This window comes from Orcinus orca, chromosome X (genome assembly GCF_937001465.1).
Source record: "Orcinus orca chromosome X, mOrcOrc1.1, whole genome shotgun sequence".
Taxonomy (NCBI): domain Eukaryota; kingdom Metazoa; phylum Chordata; class Mammalia; order Artiodactyla; family Delphinidae; genus Orcinus; species Orcinus orca.
This window is the reverse complement of record NC_064580.1, coordinates 96608905-96625620: the sequence shown is the minus strand read 5'-3', so window position 1 is coordinate 96625620 and position 16716 is coordinate 96608905.

Here is a 16716-nt window from a genome sequence, read left to right as displayed (position 1 = left end):
AGACCGTTAGTACTGTAGTCCTGCCTGGACTGAGTTGTAGTTTTCCATTGACCTTAATCACAAGGCATGGTTATACTAAGAGACATCCTAAGGGATCTCCTATGCTCCAGACATACGCTTCCTTACCTCCATTGTGGAGTAGTAGTCCAATTTCGCCCTGGTAGTCAGGATCCGTCACCTCAGCCAACACCATAACTCTCTTCTTTGCCTGTTGACCCAGAGGCATGAGGAACCCAAAGTGGTAGGGCAGCAGTCTTCACTTTCTGTTCAATGGATTCATTGTCGTGTCTCCTGGTGGAAGCGTTTCCCTCTGGAACTAAGTCCTCTAGGCTAGCAGAGCATAAAATTTGGGGAACAGGAAGCAAAAATTTTGCTGGTGGATCACTAGGGGTAATAGTAAATGGTGCCACCCCCATTTCTACCCCCTGATTCCTGAACCTGGGAATCCTAGCTATCAGAAAAATTGCACCATATATTGGATGCTGATTCAGAGCATATACAGCCTTCTGGAGAACATTGTCACAGCCCTTCAAGATATTGCCACCTAGCTGGCACTGTATCTGTGTCGACAAAAGGCCATTCCACTGTTCTATCAAGCCAGCTGCTTCAGGATGGGGGAGGAGGGACATGCTAAGACCAGTGAATTTCACGAGCATGGGCCCATTGCTGTACTTCTTTTGCTGTGAAGTGAGTTCCTGGATCAGAAGCAATGCTGGGTGGCATACCATCATGGTGCATAAGGCATTTCATAAGTCCACGGATGGTAGTCTTGGTGGAAGCATTGCATGCAGGGGAAGCAAATCTGTATCCAGAGTAAGTGTCTATTCCAGTAAAAACAAAATGCTCCCCTTTCCATGATGGAAGTGGTCCAATGTCATCAACTTGCTGCCAGGTAGCTGGCTGATCACCCCAGAGAATGGTACCATACTGGGGGCTCAGGGTTGATCTCTACTGCTAGCAGATGGGGCACTCAGCTGTGGTCATAACCAGCTTGACCTTGGTGTGTAGAAGTCCATGTTGTGGACCCTGGGCATAACCTCCATCCCTGCTACTATGGCCACTTTGTTCATGAGCCCAAATGGCCGTGGCAAAAGTAGCTGGGGAAAGAGGCTGACTGGTGTCCACAGAACAGGTCATTCTATTTACTTGATTATTAAAATCCTTCACTGTTGAGGTCACTGGTGAGCATTCACATGGGACACAAATATCTTCATGTTTTTTGCCCATTCAGAGTGATCTATCTATATACCTCTTCCCCAGATTTCTTTCTTATTAATTTTCTGATCACGTTCCTTCCAAGTCCCTGACTATCCAGCTAAACCATTGACCACAGCCCATTAATTGGTGTATAATCGCTTGTCTGGCCATTTCTCTTTCCAGGCAAAGTGAACAACCAGACGCACTGCTTGACTGGGTGGATTCCCCTTCACCACTGTCCTTCAGGGATGTCCCAGAGAGGGACTGTAGTGCCACAGCTGTCCACTTTTGGGTGGTGCTTGCACATCATACAGAACCGTCTGTAAACCAAGCCCAAGTCTTCTTTTCCCCATGAGATCATAGATGCAGGCTGGGAAGAAAAGGCAGAGTAGCAGCAGTAGGACCATTGGCATTTGGGCTACTTCTCTGTGTAAATTTGCTTGTGCCTTCAGGGCCTGCTTGGACCTGATCGTGCATGTACCACTTCTGTGTAAAGTGCTGCTGTGCATGTCCAGCTGTATGGCTTGGTGGGTCAGACAACACCCAACTCGTTATTGGCATCTCAGGTCGCATGGGGACTTGGCGGCTCATGGTTAATCATTCAGTCTCTACTAAGGCCCAGTAGCAGGCCACGAGCTGTTTCTCAAAAGAGGAGCAGTTATCCGCAGGATGGAAAGGCTTTGCTTCAAAATCCTAAGGACCTGCACTGCCATTCACATATAGGGACCTGTCAAAGGCTCCAGACAGCATCCCTACTTACCACTGCCCCTTCAAGTACCACTGAATTTGCTGGATCATATGGTCCAAGTGGTAGAGCAGTGTGCCTAGCACTCTGGACCTGTTGCAGAGCCTTCTCTTGTTCTGGGCCCCTCATTCAAAACTACCAGCTTTTGGGGGCACTCGGCAAGTGGGACAGAGTAATCTACAAATGAGAAATATGTTTCTTTGAAAATCTGCAGAGGACTCGGCATCATATCTCTTTCTTGATTGTAGGAGGGGCCAGATGCCACAACTTATCCTTTACCTTGGAAGGAATATCTCAAAATACTCCGTATCACTGGACCCTTAGGGATTTCACTGAGGTAGAAGGCACTGAATTTTAATCAATTTATTTCCCGCCCTCTGACATGCAAATGTCTTACCAATAAGGCTAAAGTAGTTGCCACTTATTGCTCATTAGGTACAATCAGCATAATATCAATGTAACGGACCAATGCGATATCTCATGAAAATTGATCAAGATCCCTATGTACTAAATTATAAAATAGAACTGAAGAGTTGATATACCCCTGAGGTAGGACAATGAAGGTGTACTTCTGGCCTTGCCAGCAGAATAAACTGCTTCAGGTGGTTCTTATGGACAGGGATGGAGAAAACGGCATTTGTCAGTCAATAGCTGCATACCAGGCACCAGGAGATGTGTCGGTTTTCTCGAGCAAAGAAACCATATCTGGTACAGCAGATGCAATTGGAGTCACCACCTGGTTAAGCCTACAATAATCCACCGCCATTCTCAAAGATCCATCTGTCATCTGCGTAAGCCAACTAGGAGAGTTGAATGGGGAGGTGGTGGGAATCATCACCCCTGCATCTTTCAAGTCCTTGATGGTGACACTAATCTCTGCAGTTCCTCCAGGAATGTGATATTGATTTTGATTTACTATTTTTCTAAAACTGTCTATAGGCAGTTCTAGTGGCTTCTGCTTGGCCTTTCCCACCATAATAGCCCTCAAGGAACCGATGGGAGAGATTCTGCCAGCTGCTTAAAATGACTATTCCAATTATGCATTCTGGAATGAGAGAATTAACCACAGGATGGATTCAGGGACCCACTGGACTCACTGTGAGATGGACTGGAGCTAAAACTCCATGGACCACCAGACTTCTATAAGCCTCTACTCTGACTGGTGAACCACAATGATGTTTTGGGTCTCCTGGAATTAGTGTCAGTTCAGAACTAGTATCTAGTATTCTCTGAAAAGTCTGATTGTTTCCTTTCCTCAATGTATAGTTACCCTGGTGAAAAGTCATAGGTCCCTTTGCACAAGGTTGGGAGAAAAAATTAGCAGTATACACTTTCGGTAGTATACTGGGGTTCTTCCTCAAGGGATTCTGGGTCTGTAAACAGAGGTACAATGTGTGACCCATGTGGAGATATACTACACTCCAAAAGAACTACCTGAGTTTCTTCTAATTAGTACAGACAAATATCTGAGGATCATGTGTGAAAATGGATACTAAGAATGTAGGACACTCCATTCTCTTCTCTCTTCCTAGGACTGCAATTACATTTGTGTTAGACCTTTCAGGTATTGCTCTATAGTTCTCTAAAACTCTGTAGAGTTTCTTCAATCTTATTTCTCTCTTCTCTTCAGATTAAATAATTCTTATTATTCTATCTTCAAGTTTACAGATTCTTTCCCCGTCATCTCCATTCTGCTGTTAAGCCCCTCCAGTGAGTTTTTATTTCATATATTGTATTTCTCAATTCTAGAATTTCCTTTCTGTTCTTTAAAAAAATGATAATATCAATTTTCTGCTGACATTTTGTAACATTTCATTGATTGCAAGCATATTTTTCTTCACTTCATTAAGCATAGTTATAATAGTTGTTTTATAATCCTTGTCCACTAGTTCCAATATTGTGGTTATCTCTTGGCTGGTTTCCACTGTTGTCTTTTTTTTTTTTTTTTTTGAGATTGGATCACATTTTCCTGTTTCTTCATATGTATGTCAAGCAGTTTTGTATTATAACCTCAAGATTCTGAATGCTAAATTATGGAGGCTCTGAGATTCTGATATATTTCCCTGAAGAGTATGGATACTTTTGTGTTGGCAGTAAATTAACTCAAACTGCCAACTCAGGCTATTTAGCTGGGCTGTTTTGCATCTGTCCTACACATGCATGCTTCAGGTGTAAATCAGAGACTTGGGCATAATTTGATGCTCCTCATCTCTGGCTCTGTCCTTTCTGGAATTTCCCCCTCACTTTCCAATGGTTATGGTTGCCCAGAACTCTGTCCTTCAATTCTTCATACCAGAAAGGCTGCTGGCCTTCTATTAGAGTGTTAACTTACTCACAATTCCACCTTTAGTCCACCCTCAGGTTAAAAGGAGTAAAAAAATGGGAAATATGCTCCCTACCTTCCCTCTTTCCAAGTGTCAAAACATTTTGCTTACTCTTCAGTGCCTTCCTGTCATTATTTGTTGTATTTTTTCCAGAGCAGGTGATGGCAAACTTTTTCTATAAAGGGTCAGACAATAAATATTTTAAGCTTTGTGGGCCATATAGTCTATCACAACTAATCAGTTCTGCCATTACAGCATGAAAGCAGAAATAGAATATACATAAACCAATGGATGTGGCTGTGTTCCAATAAAACTACATCTACAAAGACAAGTGGGAGACTGTATTTGACCTATGGGCCATAGTTTGCCAAACCCTAGTCTGTAATTTGCAAGAGGGCCAAGTCTAACAGGAGCTTACTTGACCATACCAGTAGTTGAAACTTCTTTATGTAATATTTTCTGTTTTAGTTAATTAATTTTCAGATACTCCATGTTAATTGGTTAAATAGAAAGAAATTCAAATTAATAAAATTTAAAGAAGAAAAAAAAAACCCAAACTAATGCCAAAAAATCACAAAGGGGGCTGTATCATCTTGTCATACTGAAATGTAAGTTTGACGTATATGAGTTATAGATCAATGTGTGATTATTAGGCTAATTTTGGGGGTTGCCTGACTTAGGGTTACAAAGGACAAGATCCATTGATCCATCCAACAAATGTTTATTGAGCATATATGAGTCAGGCATTGCACTAGGTACTGGAGATACAATGATGAGCAAAATGGCTAGAGCATAATGGTTAAGAGCAGGGGTCTCCAACTGCCAGGCCAAGGACCGGTACCCATCTGCAGCCTGTTAGGAACCGGGCCGCACAGCAGGAGGTGAGTGGTGGGTGAGCGAGCGAAGCTTCATCTGCCGCTCCCTGTCGCTCCCCATCGCTCGCGTTACCGCCTGAAGTACACCCCCCACACCACATCCGTGGAAAAATTGTCTTCCATGAAACTGGTCCCTGGTGCCAAAAAGGTTGGGGACCGCTGGTTAAGAGCATTGACTCTGGAACCAGCCTCCCTGGGTTTGAATCCTAGCTCTGTTATTTCTTAGTTTTGTGAGCTTGGGCAAGCTACCCTGCCTCTCTGGGTCTCAGTTTCCTCCGTATGTATAACAATAATAATGCCTGATGGACTTACTATGAGAATTAAATAAATTAATATTTGTAAACTATTGAGAAAATTGCCTGACACATAGTAAAAGTTGTATATGTTCTTGTTAAACAACAAAGACTTAGACCATCTCTGCCCTTATGAAACTTAGAGTCTAGTGAGAGAGACTGCCTTTAATCTTAAAAAAAATAGCAACTGTAAAAACAAGTAAATGTAAAATGTGTGATCAGTGCTACAAAGGAGATTTCCATGGAGCTATGAGAGTTTTTATTACAGGGATTTGACCAGAGAAAGCATCTCTGAGGAAGTGATATTTGAGCTGAGGATAAGTAGGAGTAAATTAGGCAAAAAAAAAATCTATGTTTTTGGAAGAAGCATGATGAGTGACTCTGTATTTCCTGTCTTGCTAACTAAGCACACTGTTGAATGAGGGTATAACCCATGCCTCAAACTTCTTTATTCTCCATCATGCCCAGTAAGCATGATCGGTGTCCTGGACAAGTCTGATGTTATGTGTGACAAGAAAGAGCTGCCATTCTGGAGGCTTATTCTTCCCTTTTCCTGCCTGGTTACCCCAAATCTGGGAAACCAACTGTACGAAGAATGCTCGGGGGTGTCAAAGTCCTCTGTCTAGAAGGCAAGGCCACTGAAGGGAAGCAGCAGTTTGAATGATGAATGTAACACTCTTCGTTAGCATTTTGGCTGCTGTATCATTTCAAAAGCAATTGCTCCATAGACTCAGCCTTGAGAATCTTAAGAAGCTGTGCTGAGCAGAGGACACTCCAGACTGAGGCTACTCGTGCTCCCTTGCGGCATTCAATTCGGAAGCCCACGACCCTCTGGAGGGGCATTCTTTACAAACCAAGATCTCTATCTCATCACATGTGGCAAAAGGATTGGAATCATCAGGCACCTGCAACAATTTTATTTCCAGGATTCTTTCTCTTGTCAACTACAGATCAGGAAACAAATGTATGAAAGCGGATATCTTTTTTCCTCATTCCAAGTAGGAGCAGCTGACATCATTTGCAGTGTGGAACTGCTGAAAACCTTGAACAATCCATTTCAGGGCACTTTCTGGGGAACGTTTCCATCTGGTGTAGAGATATGTACCAACCCAACCTCAGGACACATCCATTTTTCTTTGTGCTTTGCAGTATTTTAAGAAGTTTCATGCCCAAGCTGCTACTTCCAGAGCCCCATACTACCCCATTCATGCCAAACAAGGAAGACGCCCAGTGTTCCCAGCCAAAGTCTTGAGATTCAATGGGATTTCAATAGCTTGGGTCAAATGCCCACCCCAAATCAATCACTGTGGCCAGGGGATGGAATGAGTGACTGGCTTATCCTAAGCCATGTGTTCCACCTGGGAATGGTCAGCTGCCTCAAAACTACATGTACTCCCCAAATAGGAATCAGGATTTGTGGGAAGGAACAAAGTAGAAATGTATGATAGGAAGGCAAACAGCAAATGCTCATTCCGTGCAACAATAATGATTGTTTGTGTGAGATAAGTGTGTTCACTTTAAACTTGTCTAAGTCCCTTCCTACATCAGCAAACTAGTCTTGCGACAGCCCCAGAAGGTAGCTTAGACTGGAAATACTGTTCCCATATAGCTGAGGAAATGAAAGCCCACATGAGGCAAGTGAATTAGACACCTGACTCTCAGGCTGTAGAAATATGGGTTCTCTAAACACCAAATCAATGTATTGAGTTGTGTGCATTTTATCTTATTTTTAAACCCCATACCCCATTTCCATTCCCCTTTTTCTGCTCATCCCCATAGCCATTCTAACATGTTTAACATGTCGCTTTTTTGTTTGAATCTATTCTTTCAAACTGTGTATTGTATTGTGTGCCTGGATTCTTAATCTACCTAAGCGATCCTATGTTATATACGTCATTCTGTTTCTTACATTTTTCATTCAGCATCATGCTCTAGATCAATCTACGTTGCCATGCATATATTATCCTGTTACTTAAACTGTTGCCTGATATTTCATGGCATGCATCCACCATATTTTACCTATCCACTCTCTCAGTCAAGGGCTCCCACTATGATTCTGCTAACCTTCCACCACCACAAATAACACTTCCACAAACATCTTCATATATATCCCCCTATGGGCTTGTGGGGGGATTTTCCTAGATATATATACTCAGGAGCACAATTGTTGGGTCATAGTAAATGTGTATATTTAATATGACTAAGTTAGCTATATGACCCCCCCAAGCCAGTGAGGCCTCTCTTGGCCACCTTTTCTTCAATTTCAATCCCCATGTAGCATTTCATATCCCTCTTTCCTGTTTTAACTTCTCAGCTTAGCACTTATAACTATCTAATAAATTAAATAATTTATGCATTATTTTATTAGCTTATAATAAATAGTGATTATCATAAGATTTTAACAGATTTTTGGCTGTTTTTTTCACTGCTTATATCCTAAGCACTTGACGCATGGATGGCGCTCAGTAAATATTCATTGAGAGGTGTTTTGCCAGAATAGCTGAACCAACCTGCATTACGCAGAACGTAAGGGCTCTTATAACCCCATATCTTCATCAACACATTATCAGCTTTTTAATGTTTGCCAGTCTGAGAGCTGCTTAGATAAACTTGTATTTCTCTAATTACTCATGAGTTTTAGCATGTCTTCAAAGATTTTATTTTATCTAAGTACTGCCCTTGGAGGTGAGCTCTTTGTTACTAAAGAGGCCAGTCGAGTTCTAGTAAAGATTTTCAGACAAATGACCTGAGCTGCACTTCCACATCCCTAGGTAAGAGCAAGTACAGTCAGGATGTCTCATGTCTAATTTGCAATGAAAACTCTAAAACCCAAAACAACAAGAGTTCAGAACATCAGCTTCAACTCTACCTCCCAAATCATATATCTCCTGGCTGTTAGAAACTCCTTAACAGAGTCTGTTGTGGAAGAAGTCTAAATTCCGTGACACTCTTCACTTAGTGAACATAAAATTGTGTGAATAGCCAAGTTTTCCTCATTAACCCCAGTTAACACACCCTGGGAAGTGTGTGTCCCAGGATTAGCTCATAAATGAAGCTCGAGTTTCAAATGCCATACCCTTACTTTCTAGGCCAGTTCCAGATGCGCTCAACTCACAGTGGAAAGCAGTTTTCAGCTTCAACTCCTCCTCTGATCCAGGCAGCTTGGTGTGCCAAATGGGCAAAGGCTTAGGACCAAGGAGATAAAGCTCTAAACATTCATTCATTCCACCTTTATTGAGAACCTACAGTGTGCCAGGAAGCACTCTAGGCACTGGGGATACAGTTCTTGACATCAGGCAATATACAATTTTGTGGGTAAAAAAACACATTATATAAACAGTCACATTCAGAGAATGTGATAAGATTTATGCAGGAAGGAAACAAGGAGTTTGGAGAGCACAACCAAAGGGCACTTGCCCTGGACTGGGAAGGGAGAAACAGAAGCAGATAAGACAGAAAGAAGGCTCCCCAGAGGCGTATTGCTTGAACTGAAACTACAAGATCAAGTAGACTCTTCCCAGAAGGACTGGGGGGAGGAGGTCAAAAAGAACAGCATTCTAAAAACAGCATTCTAAACAGCATTCTAAAAACTTTTAGATATCCCACTCTTTTAGATATCCCACTCTGACTTAGAGTAAGGGTATGAAGGTGTGGTAGACATTGGTGCTTTTTGTCAAATAATACAGTTGTCTCCTACCCTATTCTCATGAATACATGGTAAGATAGCACTTCCTAGCCCCCCTTGTGTCCAGGGATGACCAATGAATTGTGAGCAGAAGTGATGCCTGTCATTTCCAGGTTGAGCATTTAATTGCCAGAGTAAGAGCCACCAGGCTATCTTCCCTTTACCATGGTGACAGGCAATGCTCCAAGTGGTGGAGGTTCCGTGAGCATTTCTCCCAGAATAAAGATGAGGTGGAGCAGAGTCCCTGATGACCTGCATCAGACAAGTAGGATGAGTGAGAGATAACTTTTGTTATTTTATATACCACTAAGATTTGGGGTTTGTTTGTTATGTGGCATAACCTAGCCTATCCTAATTAATACAGAAGAGAAGAGTAGCGGAAATGAGGAATGAAACTAGACAGGTAAACAACAGCCTCATCTGATGAACTTCTTTATCCTGTAGAATTAGTGGTTTAGTGGTTGTTAACTCTTGCTCTGCAGAACCCTTGGTACCTCAGGGAAGGTAGGAGACATAAAATATTCAGGGATTCAGACCTCTGACCTTCACTTCAACAAGATACTTCTGCTTTTATCTATCTATCTATCTATCTATCATCTATCATCTATCGTCTATCTATATATCATCTATCTATCTATCTATCTATTTATTATCTATCAATCTATCTATTTATTATCTATCAATCTATCTGGGTTTATTTAAATATTTCTTTTTAAAAAAGGCTCCACTGCCAACAATAACAAAAATGAACAAAACGCCCAGATGAATCATGATCAGACTTGACTTGAGAAAGATTGCTCTGGATACCCTTTGGAAAATGAATTGTGAAGAGGCAAGACTGAAGGCAAGGAGCTCATTTAGGATGCTATTGCAGGAGTCCAGATGAGAGAAGATGGTGAATTGGACTAGGGAGATGGCAGTGGGGTGGAGAAAGTGAATATATATTTAAAGATTATTTAATATATATATATTTAAAGAGGCAGAGGAAGATATCAATGATGACTCCAAGGTTTCTGCCTTGCACAGAATGGTGGTACTATTCACTAAGATGGGAAGCACAGGAGGAGAAGCAGATTGGAGGAGGAGCTGATGAGCTCAGTTTCGAACATGTTGCCACATACCTGTGAGACATCAAGGAGGGAGGAGTCTCATGAGAGAGGTCTGGGTTCAGGAAGTCCTGGTTCTACCACTTAGTAGCTATGAGAATTTGGGCAAGTCAAGATGGTTTTATCAAAAGTAAGAGTTTACGGGGCTTCCCTGGTGGCGCAGTGGTTGAGAGTCCGCCTGCCGATGCAGGAGACATGGGTTCGTGCCCCGGTCCGGGAAGATCCCACATGCCACAGAGCGGCTGGGCCCGTGAGCCATGGCCGCTGAGCCTGCGCGTCCGGAGCCTGTGCTCTGCAACGGGAGAGGCCACAACAGTGAGAGGCCCGCGTACCGCAAAAAAAAAAAGTAAGAGTTTACGTGAGAAGGTATGATGTAAATTTTAAAATGCCAAATAAATGGTAATAATAAATATTTTTGTGGGGAACAAAATGGATGTAGGGAGGAGGGGAGATTTGTCCGGGGACATTCAGGAGTTATTTGGCCTGCAGAGCAACTGCAGAGCTCTGTCTGATTCACGGTGGCATCACCAGGGACATTCCAATCTCTGGGAAACTTATCCCAACAAAGAAATTATTTCCAGTGGGTTGGTGTCATGGCGATTTAGCTGATTTGGGCCAAGGGTGGGGGATTTGGAGGAAGGCTGCTTAATCCTGGGCAGTGGGAAATTGGGATGAGGCCAGTGTAAATGTGGCAGGCTGGGAAACATTTCTGTAGACAGAAGGCATTTTTAAATTTGTTTTTTATTGTGGTGAAATATATATAACATAAAATTTACCATTTTAAACATTTTAAAATGTACAGTTCAGTGGCATTAAGTACATTCACATTGCTAAGCAACCATCACCAGTAGCCATCTCCAGAATTACTTCATTATCCTAAACTGAAACTCTGTATCTGTTAAACAACTCCTCATTACCCCTCCCCCTAGACCCTGGCACCCACTATTCTACTTTCTGTCTCTATGAATTTGACTATTCTAGGTACCTTATATAAGCGGAATCATACATTATTTGTTCTTCTCTGTTTGGCTTATTTCACTTAGCATAATGTCTTTAGGGTTCATCCATGTTGTAGCATTATCAGATTCTCATTCCTTTTTCAGGCTATATGAATAATACTCCATTGTATGTATATACGACATTTTGTTTAGCCATTCATCCATTGATGGACATTTAGGTGGCTTCTACCTTTTGGCTATTGTGAATAATGCTACTCAGAACGTTAATGTACAAATATCTGTTCGAGTCCTTACTTTCAATTATTTTAGGCATACGCTTAGAAGTGGAATTGCTGCATCCTATGGTAATTCTATATTTATTTTTTTGAGGAGCCATTATACTATTTTCCACAATGGCTGCACCATTTTACATTCCCACCAGCAAGGCACAATGGTTCCAATCTCTCCACATACTTGCCAACACCTGTTTTTTTTCTATTTTTGTTTTTTTTTAAAGAGCCTTTCTAATGGGTGCGAAGTGGAAACTCATGATTTGGTTTCCATTACTCTAATAATTACAGGTGTTGAGCATCTTTTCGTGTGTTCATTGGCCATCGTTATAATTTCTTTAGAGAAATATCTATTGACGTCCTTTGCCCATTTTTGAATTGGGTCGTTTGTTTTTTGTTGTTAAGTTGTTGGAGTTCTTTATATATTCTGAATATTAACCCCTTATGAGATATATGATTTGCAAATATTTTCTCTTATTTCATGGGTTGCCCTTTCACTCTGCTCTTTGTAGTAAAAATTTTTTAATTTTGATGAAGTCAAATTCATTTTTTCTTTTGTTGTCTGTGTTTTTGCTATTATATCCAAGAAAACATTACCAAGTCCAATGTCATGAAGCATTTCTCTTATGTTTTCTTCCAAAAGTTTTATATTGTTAGCTCTTATGTTAGGTCTTTGATTGATTTTAAGTTAATTTTTGTATATTGTGTAAGGTAAGACTCCATCTTCATTCTTTTGCATGTGACTATCCAGTTTTCCTAGCACCATTAGTTAAAGAGATTGTTCTTTCCCCATTAAATGGTCTTGGCACCCTTGTCAAATATCATTTGACCATAATTACTAGGGTTTATTTCTGGGTTGTCTATTATATGGCATTGGTTTGTATGTTTCTTTTTCTGCCAGTATCACACTAATTTGACTACTGTAGGTTTGTAGCTAACTTTGAAATCAGGAAGTATGAGACATCCAACTTTGTTCTTCTTTTTCAAGATTATTTTGGATATTTGCGGGTCTCTTGAGATTCCATATGAATTTTAGGAATTTTTTCTATTTCTGCAAGAAACGTTTCGGGGATTGCATTGGATCTGTAGATTGCTTTGGGAGAAAGCATTTTAAAAAAACCTTTTTCACGGGTGATTTTATATTGTTAAACCAAGGCTTGTGTTTTATGTGTTTTTTTGTAAAAAGCAAACTCTTGAGTAAAGAATTTAGAAGAGGCAAAGATAATGATAAAAATCTGAAGAACAATGCTCAGGTTGGGGGCTCTGCAATATAATTATGGGTGCAGCCAGTGTCCTTTTGCAGTCATTTGCATGTACTATGACTTGGTTTCCATCTGCTCTGTGACCCAAAAGACCTTTGAGTTACCTAAAAATGGCCTTAAAAAATCAGGAATTTTGATATTGGATGTAGATGTATATGGCTATACCAAGAGACTTCATAGAAACGCTTTATTTATGGTTCATAATTCTTGTTAAATCAATCACCCAATTTAATTGAAACCAAAGGGAATAAAATGACCATATATTTATTGACATGATGAGATGTCAGCATTACCTGATGAAGTCATCTGCAAAGTCTTGAGGACTATCCAGAAGCAATAGTTTAGAAGACTGAGAAAAACTTAGGAACAATGTGCTGCCTTCTAAAACCCAACACACCAATTCCAAACTTCCAGAGCCTGGACAAGCTATCTCCTCTTGACCATATTACTTCCTAATGGTACTATAGACATTTATAACACCAACCTAAAGTCAAGTGGAGCTAGAAGGCAGATGATACCCACGTCCTACTATCAGCCAAATTTGCACCTTCCCTACTGGACAAGAGGTAGTATCTACAACCTCACGTCTAGAGAATTTCTCCTTATTGTTACCTGTAAGTCCTTACCTGTTCAACTCCCGAATTAGTCCTTTGCTAGACAACAAATTACCCCAAAACTTTTTGGCTGTAAGGAATCCAAGAGAGAAGCTTATCTGGGTGGTTCTGATTCAGGGTTTCTCCTGAGGCTGCAGTCAAGATGCTAGTAGGAATTGCAGTCATCTCAAGGTTCAACTGAGGGAGGATCTGCTTTCAACTTCACTTTGTTATATGATTGTCATCCAACAGTGTTCAGAACTCAGGCTTTTAATTAAGATTTTACACGTAGACCAATGGAACAGAATCAAGAACCCAGAAGTAAATCCATGCATATACTGTCAACTAATATTTGACAAGGGAGTCAAGAATACTCAATGGAGAAAAGACAATCTCTTCTTAATAAATCTCTTCTTAATAAGTGGTGTTAGGAAAATTGGATATTCACATGCAAAAGAATGAAAGTAGCCCCTTATCTTACACTACTCACAAAAATTAACTTGAAATGTATTGAAGTCTTAAATGTAAGACCTGAAACAATAAAACTCCTAGAAGAAAACGTGGAAGAAAGCTCTCTGATATTGGTCTTGGCAATGATTTTTTGAATATACTGACTAAAACAAAAGCAACAAAAGCAAAAATAAACAAGTGGAACTACATCAAACTAAAAAGCTTCTGCACAGTGAAAGAAATGATCAACCAAATGAAAAGGCAACCCACAGAATGGGAAAAAATATTTGCAAATCACATATTTGTTAAGGGGTTAATGTCCAAAATATATAATGACCACATACAGCTCAATAGCAAAAAAAATAAATAAATAAGGAAAAAAAAACCCAAAAAATCCAATTAAAAATGGGCAAAGAACTTGAATAGACATTTTTCCAAAGAAGATATTCAAATGGCCAACAGGTACATGAAAAGGTGCTCAACATCACTAATCATCAGGGAAATGCAAATCAAAACCACAATGAGATACCATCTCACACCTGTTAGAATGACTATTATCAAAAAGACAAGAGATAAGTGTTGGCAAAGATGTAGAGAAAAAGAAGCCTTGTACACTGTTGGTGGGAAAGTAAATTGGTACCGCCATTATGGAAAAACAGTATGGAGTTTCCTCAAAAATTTAGAAATAGAACTACCGTATGATCCAGCAATTCTACTTCTGGGTATATATCAGAAGGAAATAAAATCACTATCTCAAGTTGATATCTGCATCCCCATATTCATTGCAGCATTATTTATAATAGGCAAGACATGAAAACAACCTATGTGTCCATCAATAGATGAATGGATGAAGAAAATGTTATCTCTCTCTCTCTAACATATGTATGTATTATATATAATGTAATATTATTCAGCCATAAAAAGGGGAAATTTTGCCATTTATGACAACATGAATGAACCCTGAGGGAATTATGCTAAGTGAAGTAAGTCAGACAGAGAAAGACAAGTACTATAGGATCTAACTTCTATGTAGAATTTAAAGAAGCTTAACTCATGGAAGCAGAGAACAGATTGATGGTTGCCAGAGGTGGCAGGTGGAGGGTAGGGGAAATGAGTGAAGGTGGTCAAAAGGTACAAACTTCTAGTTATAAGACAAATAAGTTCTGGGGATGTAATGTACAGCATGGTGACTATAGTTAACAATAATCTATTATATATTTGAAAATTTCTGAGTGAGTAGATTTTAAATGTTCTCACACAAGAAAAATTATGACTATGTAAGGTCATGAATGTTAACTAAACTTACTGTGGTAATCATTTTGTAATATATACAAATATCAAATCATTATGCTGTACAACCTAAACTTATACAATAGTATATGTCAATTACAGCTCAGTAAAACTGGGGGGTGGTGATAAATGTTAAATTTCATTGGAAAAAAAGACATTCACATGCTTGGAACTGACCTCATACTTGACTTGTTTAGAGAAGAGTGGACAGCATCGCTGCCAGCTGTATCTAATGGGCTTGAAATTCTTGTTCTTGGAGAGAAACACCATTTTGATTATCAACACAGGGGTAGAGCAGGCTGTACAATCACTTTTGCCGAAACAGGTTTGTTTTTTTTAAAATTTTACTAAATAGCAGAAATTCTTACCCATCCTGCTTGCCTTGGTCTGGAAGCAGAATGGTCAGCATGGTATCTTGATGTTTTCTCTGGGTCTCAGTGTTCAAAGATATTAGTGTCTCCAGAGAATCTCCTAGGCGAGTGGTGGTGATGAGCATGGGACTAGAAAACTTCAGCTAGAGAGAGACCAGTGCCTCTAGAACATCTCCTGAGCAGAGCCTCTATCGTGGGAAATCAATCATTCCTGAAAGGCAAGGCCAGGTCTGAGGTGGAAAAGCGTGAGAGGACACTTCATGCCCATCTGACCTACTCATTCTCTGAGGAGCCCTTTAAAGGAAGGAAATGGTGAAATGGCCCAATTGCCACAGCGTAATTTTGCAGGCTGATAAGAGGAACAAAGAGACCACTGTTGGTGGGGTTGGCAACCAGCGAGTGGGGTTTTAGAGCTGGATTTGCTCCAGCATCCCAGGGCTGCTGAAAGATTGGATCATTAAGAGTTTATGGCCTCATAGAGCTATTTTAAGCCTGTTCCATTGCTTGATGCTGGCCTCGACTTCAAGCTGCCACAGATTCTTTTATCCCCCAGGAACTGTGGCTTGGGCTGAACAAAAGAGAGCCTGCTCCTTTGAAGAGAGGAAGACCTGGGGCTGAAAGATGGGGTTGCAGGGGAAAGGGTGTGTTGGACCTAATGAGCTGCCTGAGGTGCTGCTGTCACTGCTGTGCCACCACAGCTGCCCATATGCTGTTCCTGTTCTCAGGCAGCTGACTTGATGGGGCATGCTCACATAGAATCAAAAAGAAAGCAACTGGGACTTCCCTGGTGGTGCAGTTTTTGGGAGTCCACCTTCCAGTGCAGGGGACACGGGTTTGAGCCCTGGTCTGGGAAGATCCCACATGCTGCTGAGCGGCTGAGCCCGTGTACAACAACTGCTGAGCCCATGAGCCACAGCTACTGAGCCCGCATGCCACAACTACTGAGCCCACGTGCCTAGAGCCCATGCTCCACAACAAGAGGCCACCACAATGAGAAGCCCGCGCACTGCAACGAAGAGTGGCCCACACTCGCCACAACTGGAGAGGGCCCGCGTGCAGCAGCGAAGACCTAACGCAGACAAAAATAAATAAATAAAATAAATAAATTTATTTAAGAAAAGAAAAAGAAAGCAACTACCCTGCATACTCTGAACAACGCAGAGGGGTACCAAGTAAGAAAACTAAGTCCTAACCTCCCTGCTTGGAGAGAAGGAGAGTAGAGAATGAGGATGATAGGGTCCCTCCAAAGTGAATTAATCTTTCCAGAAGCAAAGCAAAGTGTCACATTTGACCAGAG